The 7,729-nt window shown below is 36.1% G+C and overlaps 1 protein-coding gene across 4 annotated transcripts in view; it reads right to left on the minus strand.

Annotated features, from left to right (window-relative positions):
• The window catches only part of LOC117417136 (F-box-like/WD repeat-containing protein TBL1XR1), a 69,879-nt gene extending 62,692 nt beyond the window's left edge, over nt 1-7,187 (minus strand). For 2 of the 4 annotated variants that reach the window (XM_059034531.1, XM_059034530.1), the window contains exon 1: nt 6,852-7,187. The gene's annotated coding sequence lies outside the window, so the exon portion shown is untranslated. The remainder of the gene's footprint in view (nt 1-6,851) is intronic. The other 2 variants (XM_059034533.1, XM_059034532.1) reach the window with 1 other exon arrangement.
• Between the last annotated feature and the right edge of the window lie 542 nt (nt 7,188-7,729).

Below are 7,729 nucleotides of genomic sequence, written 5' to 3' on the forward strand. Positions count from 1 at the left end.
GTAAAGCACCTGTTTTCTGTTGGATATTTTTATCTGATACGCAGTCCAAAACAGGAAACCACTCACGGAGCCATCATTTCCATGAAAAATATACATAAAAAAAAATCTAACTAGCGTGCGGATGTCACTTATTGTTTATAAAATGTCTAAACCTTAGTTTAATTTAAAAATAAAAAAAAATTCAGATACAGAAATGTTCAACAGTCATGGTGGCAACACAGGTAATTTCCTAAAACTGTGCAGTTAAAATTACAGTATTTGTAGAGACACCCACCTCAGCACAGTGCGGTTAAAAAACAGTATGATGAAAAGGTTGATGACCAAATCAGGTATTACAGAATTTTAGAAATTGGCTTTTTATTTCCTGGCATCTCATTGGCTAGTACCCTTGGCAAGGGGTACATTAACTTTCAATAGATGACCAGGAAATAAAAAGTGCCAGCATAAGCACCTTTTCACCTGGACAGATATCCCTGAGCCACCTTACTCATCATTTTAAACCACTAAACTTGTTTCTGTCTTTTTTTTTTTTTGGTACCAGTTGCCATTTTCTAAGCTCAATAAGAACCTCCCCTCCAGGGTGGCCGGTACTGGGAAATACCGGACCTTCCAAGGACTATAAGGCCCTCCCTGCCTGCGGCGTCAGGCTTCATTAAGCCCTTGGGCGGTCCGGTATTGCCCAATACCGCCCACCCTGTTAGGTCTTATTGCTCACGTATACAATAAGAATTAGCAACGAAAAGTTAAATCCTTCCCCCCCCCCCCCCCCCCCAAATTTAACCAGGAATGTCCCATTGAGATTAAATGCTCTTTTTCAAGGAAGACCTGGTCAAGAAGGTGGCAAGAAATTGATAAGCAATTCTCCAGATTAATGCAAAAATCTAAGTGACACAGACGGCTCCCCAGAATTTGATACTCAATTTAAGCTAAATAATGTTACCAAGTTTCAGAATTAGATAAGTGGTTCTCCAGATATATGCACACATGTACAGTACTGTGCAAAAGTTTTAGGCAGGTGTGAAAAAATGCTGTAAAGTAAGAATGCTTTCAAAAATAGACATGTTAATAGTTTATATTTATCAATTAACAAAATGCAAAGTGAGTGAACAGAAGAAAAATCTACATCAAATCAATATTTGGTGTGACCACCCTTTGCCTTCAAAACAGCATCAATTCTTCTAGGTACACTTGCACACAGTTTTTGAAGGAACTCGGCAGGTAGGTTGGCCCAGACATCTTGGAGAACTAACCACAGTTCTTCTGTGGATTTAGGCAGCCTCAGTTGCTTCTCTCTCTTCATGTAATCCCAGACAGACTCGATGATGTTGAGATCAGGGCTCTGTGGGGGCCATACCATCACTTCCAGGACTCCTTGTTCTTCTTTACACTGAAGATAGTTCTTAATGACTTTCGCTGTATGTTTGGGGTCGTTGTCATGCTGCAGAATAAATTTGGGGCCAATCAGATGCCTCCCTGATGGTATTGCATGATGGATAATTATCTGCCTGTACTTCTCAGCAGTGAGGAGACCATTAATTCTGACCAAATCCCCAACTCCATTTGCAGAAATGCAGCCCCAAACTTGCAAGGAACCTCCACCATGCTTCACTGTTGCCTGCAGACACTCATTCGTGTACCGCTCTCCAGCCCTTCGGCGAACAAACTGCCTTCTGCTACAGCCAAATATTTCAAATTTTGACTCATCAGTCCAGAGCACCTGCTGCCATTTTTCTGCACCCCAGTTCCTGTGTTTTCGTGCATAGTTGAGTCGCTTGGCCTTGTTTCCACGTCGGAGGTATGGCTTTTTGGCCGCAAGTCTTCCATGAAGGCCACTTCTGACCAGACTTCTCCGGACAGTAGATGGGTGTACCAGGGTCCCACTGTTTTCTGCCAATTCTGAGCTGATGGCACTGCTTGACATCTTCCGATTGTGAAGGGAAGTAAGCATGATGTGTCTTTCATCTGCTGCAGTAAGTTTCCTTGGCCGAACACTGCGTCTACGGTCCTCAACGTTGCCTGTTTCTTTGTGCTTCTTCAAAAGAGCTTGGACAGCACATCTGGAAACCCCTGTCTGCCTTGAAATTTCTGCCTGGGAGAGACCTTGCTGATGCAGTATAAATACCTTGTGTCTTGTTGCTGTGCTCAGTCTTGCCATGGTGTATGACTTTTGACAGTAAACTGTCTTCAGCAACCTCACCTTGTTAGCTGAGTTTGGCTGTTCCTCACCCAGTTTTATTCCTCCTACACAGCTGTTTCTGTTTCAGTTAATGATTGTGTTTCAACCTACATATTGAATTGATGATCATTAGCACCTGTTTGGTATAATTGTTTAATCATACACCTGACTATATGCCTACAAAATCCATGACTTTGTGCAAGTGTACCTAGAAGAATTGATGCTGTTTTGAAGGCAAAAGGGTGGTCACACCAAATATGGATTTGATTTAGATTTTTCTTCTGTTAACTCACTTTGCATTTAGTTAATTGATAAATATAATCTATTAACATGTCTATTTTTGAAAGCATTCTTACTTTACAGCATTTTTTCACACCTGCCTAAAACTTTTGCACAGTACTGTATGTGTGACACAGATGGCCAGATGTATGGAAAGACAGACACCTCATATAGCCCCAGGAACTTGTATATAGTGATACCATGTTTCAAGACAATTGGATAAGCGGTTCTGTGGATATGCAAAAATGTGTGGAGTGTGACATAAGTACGTACAGGTGCCTCCATTTCATCCCCAGTTTTTTGTACCACCCCATCCCTCAAGTGGGTCAGTGAGAAAAAGCTCCTTATCTAAATTAAGTATGAACATAATTAAAGCGTCCTGCTTATTACGCTGCAATTTATTATGTAATATATGATAGGAGCTGAGAGAAGCCGAAAAAAAAAGGGGCGGATCTGAGCAATACACATAGTCCCTGCACCACAGACCTAACACGGACAAAAGACATGTATACTGTAATAACACTGCAGTGTAAAAAAAAGCAAACCCGTAAATTTAACGGTCAAATGACTGGCAGCAGAGTTGCCAGTCAATTTCCATCAAAATAACTGGTGTGACCGTATAAACTGAATTACAGCAAATGACTTAAATACAACAGCAAGTAACCGCAAAACAATACATACGGTCACACTGTATATATTAAATTACAGTAAATGACTGTAAAGCAATATATGGTCATAGCATAAAAATGACTGGTGTGACCGAATTTTGAACTATTAAAACAAATATACGATACGGTCTGACAGTACATCAAATGACGGTAATCTGTTTATTACAAATTTTGCAATATAATACCATAAAAATAAGAGTTTGATATTTTTACGACTACAACTCTTATAACTAAGTTAGCAATTTAAATGCTCTTCGCTGAACTGCAACAGCAGCTGCGCTACAAGCATTGAACTCTGCAGAGGAGGAAGATACAGAAGGACAGAAAAGGGGATATCCCACTCTGGGCCCTGACTCCCAGAGCAGGGGTGACCACACACAACATAACAAAAACACAACGGGTGAGGAGACACAAAGGACATGCAAATTTACAAATAATCGTGCAAACGCACAGCACATTTAACACATAACAACACAAACAACACTGTTAAAAGTACAACTATTTACAATCCACCACACGATGTATTCTGGGATTCCAGTTTTAATATAATTATATGTCATATCTATGGTATTTAACCGTAAACTCTGTAATGTATTTTACACTTTTTTTTTTAAATGTAAAAACATGTTTTTAAAGGTAATTGGTCAGATAAAACAACTGTAAATATCTGTCTTTTAACTGTCATAATTATGGTAAGTAGATGTAGTTTAAAATGTTTGGGTTTTTTTTTACCTTCTGTATTTATTGTAGCTACTTTTACCGTACTGTATTTTTTTTCTTTTTAGACATTATAATTGAAATATTCACAATATTATTAAAATAAATAAATATATATATATATATATATATATATATAACCTAAAGCTTTTTTTGGTTATTTACCCTTCTTTACTGACATTTCGTAAAGTGTTTTATGGTCGTAAAGTATCACATTCACAGTGGTTTAACATTAAAGTTAAAAATATATATTTTATATATTTTTTATGGCTATTTAACCTTCAACTTTATGGACATTTTGCAAAGTGTTGTTTTATGGTCATATACCATCATATTTATTGACGTTTAACATTAAAGTTAAAATACATATATTTTACCTACATTTTGTAACCTGCAGCAAAAAACGTTTGGGGACTACTGGCTCAGAAAGAAAGAAAAAAAGACTACAACTTGCAAGATTTGCTCTTCGGTGCTTTCCTTTCACAGCAGTACTATGAGTTTATCTTATCATCTGTGTCGCAAGTAAGTTGATTTTTCTTTTAAACAATGTATTATATTAGTTTAAATCTGTAACATGGCAGTACATTTACAGCTATAGCCTAAGTTGAAGTCTTAATTCTGGCATATTCAACTAACTAAATTAAACTAAAATAAAATAGCACTCAAATCAATAAATTACTTGTTAGTTTTAAGTTTATATAAAAAACGGCCCAACATATTAAAAACAGTATTGTTGTACCTAGTACCGCTGCTAATTTACAGTAACGTATGGCACAGTACTTTATGCATTATATTAAAAGACTTGCTTTGGCTAACTTCAGATCACATGCAAGTAAACATTTTCATTTACTGTCAAATTGTTAAATTAAAGTTGCCTATAAAATGTTAGGTTTCGTTAATAAAAGCTTGCAAAAAATAGCATTAATACCAAGTGTTAGTTTTGGTTGTCTTTCACTACAATTGCATATTATAGCAAACGAGTGTGATTAATCGATTAATTAATCGTCCAGATGGGGTGATTAATCGAGTAAAAGAAAATGCCAAGATTAAAACCCCTAATTAGAATTAAAAGATGAAAATATAGTTAACCAGGAGCCCTATATAAAATAATTTACTTTTCTGGAGTACACAAAAAAAAAAAATCTATAAATGTTCAACTCAGCTGAAGCCGCTACTGTGAAGTTCAAATCCCCTCCCCTCCCCCATGCTGTTGTCAAGTGGCTGCTGAGCAGCAGAATTACATAACTCTGCCTGCTATAATTTGAGACAGTGGAGAACACAGAAATCAATAATTTAGGAGAGATACGTTTCTCAACACCAGGTATGTTCACCAACATGCAACATCTTATACTGTAACAGGGATGCCCATAAGTACTCAATGAATCATTAAGATATCTGAATGTACTGCTCCTACTTTATTAACATTTCAATGACACTAAATTTTATATATATATATATATTTTTTTTTTTACAAATCAATCACAAAAAGAATTGCAATTCAATGTATCAAAAATGCCTTACATTTTATCTCAGCTTTTATACAGCACGTCATAGCATGCACAAGATTTTGCCACTTTAGAAATGAATAGAGGGTGTTATACTCTACTTATGGTCTATAGTCAGAACAAACCTCTTGAAATGGGATTTGACCAAGCATGTTCTCAAGCTAGTTTCAGCCTTTTACTAGAACCTTAAAACACAGCTGACTAATATGCCCTATTGTTAACTGTGGTAAGCTGAACTGTGGCTTTAAAACTGTATTTACATTTTTTCTTAGTAGCCAACAAATGCAAGAAAAATGAAGACATCCCTCAAAGCTCAACCGCGAGAAAGTATCTGCAAGTACACCATGGATTCATGTTATGCAAGGTTTAATTACAGAAACACTTAAACAAATACATAGTAAGTACAAGTCAAAGTATTTTTTTTTAAATTCCCCATTCACAGAAAGTAAAAAGATACTCACATCAAGGCAAAAAAGTGATTAAAATCAAGTTGGTGCCCAGCTTTGGTACAAGATACCTGGTTACACTGAGAAACACTGTATTATCCATTCCCATTCCTTTAATCCAATGACTGCAACAGTTAGTTAGAAATTCTTACAGTTTCGAATCACCACACAAATAATTGCAAGCTACAGTACCATATATTTTACATAAGTGATTAAATGTGCTAATTACGGTATGTACATTTGTAGTAAACTGTAGTTACACAACTATAAACTAAAAAAGAATTGCATTGAATAGACACTACATCGGTTGTTTACAAACACAGCAGTGTTTACAAATGTGAATAACGTAGATCAATAACAAAAAACAATTCTAATTGTAACAACCTTATCACAACAATAACAATATCAATAATACTATATATAGTAACAACAACAGGGGTTATAGTTTATAGGATATCTTGTCTTGAAGAGCTCCCCTCCCCCAACACCATGAGTTACAGTAGGGCTGAGAAACATTTCGGCTACGCATGTCACCATTTCTCTAGAAAGCTGGACATTTACAGTGTACACAAACAGAAATAACCTTCACAACAGTATCATAATAATTAAGCATCGCTCCCTCTTCTAAGAAACTAGTAAAATTACCTTATAAATTCATTTTAAGTGCCACATGAGGGCTGTTTGTTTAAACATGCTTCCACATGTATTCCCCAATTAACTCTTTATCCTTAAAGAAAATGACAATAATGCCCAATAACAATAAGTATAAACACGGTCAATAGTTGGGTTTAATTAATGAATAAATTCTCATTATTTATAAAGCTACAACAAAATAAATAATACTGTGTATTTAGGAGATGCACGCCATGTCCCAGACACACAGTGGCCCATCCCCCATCCACATTGAAAATACACCACACATCCTTTCCACTGTTTTCAACAGAATTCAATTCAAACATTCACCACTGTTTAATGTTTAAATGTTGTATACTATTTAGGCAACTTTACCGTTTACCACGGCTCTAAAATACAGAAAAAAACAATGCTGAAACCAACTTACTTTAGGATCCAGATCACAGTAGGTGCCTTCTCTGCTCTGCTGCTGTGTGGAATTTACTCTTCAAACATATATTTTTAAATATGGTTGTAATTTCTCGTTATAAGCCCACCTGGAGACGGATGTTCGGTAGGTAAATTCCCAAGTATGCGTTATGTTATGGTTGTATTATGTATACTGTTTATAAAAAACTAAATAGAAGAGAAATTGAGGGCGATTGTGAGGTTGGTTACTAAGAGAAAGAGCCAAACGGTTCATGAGCAGCCAACGGCTCTTGCAGACACTCAAACACAGAAGGGTGACCTGCCAGGCAGAAATGGGGCAGGCCTCAGCAACTATTCGTGCCGCAGCTGTATACACACGATGGAGTGCATCGTAGTCTGCTGGGGACATTGCTTACTACAAACAGATAAAAACCGTTTTTCACCTGGAAAATTCTGATTAAAAATGATACCATAGCCGCATTCTCTACAAGTGTAGAATATGTTGCTTATTATTATTATTATTATTATTATAATAATAATAATAATAATAATAATAATAATAATAATAATGCCATGGAAAGAACTTGATCAATCTCTGTCAACAATATTCTTTCATGGCTATTACATAACAAGACACTGAGGAATGTCAATTGCGTGACTTTCCAATTTCTTAAAAAAAAAAAAAAAAAGATAATAGTGCATTTTTTGCAACAAAAAAAATATATAAATAATTAAAATCTGAATTCAGAGCGGGTAATAAAATTAGTGAAGTTTTCTGAATTTTTGGAACATTCAAAGAGGTTTATTTTGTTTTCAAGGGAGCATAACCTTGGATCTAGCCTGTGAGAACATGGACTGTACTAACCCTAACTGGAACCACAGCGGACTACAAGGTAT

This window comes from Acipenser ruthenus, chromosome 12 (genome assembly GCF_902713425.1).
Source record: "Acipenser ruthenus chromosome 12, fAciRut3.2 maternal haplotype, whole genome shotgun sequence".
Classification (NCBI taxonomy): Eukaryota; Metazoa; Chordata; class Actinopteri; order Acipenseriformes; family Acipenseridae; genus Acipenser; species Acipenser ruthenus.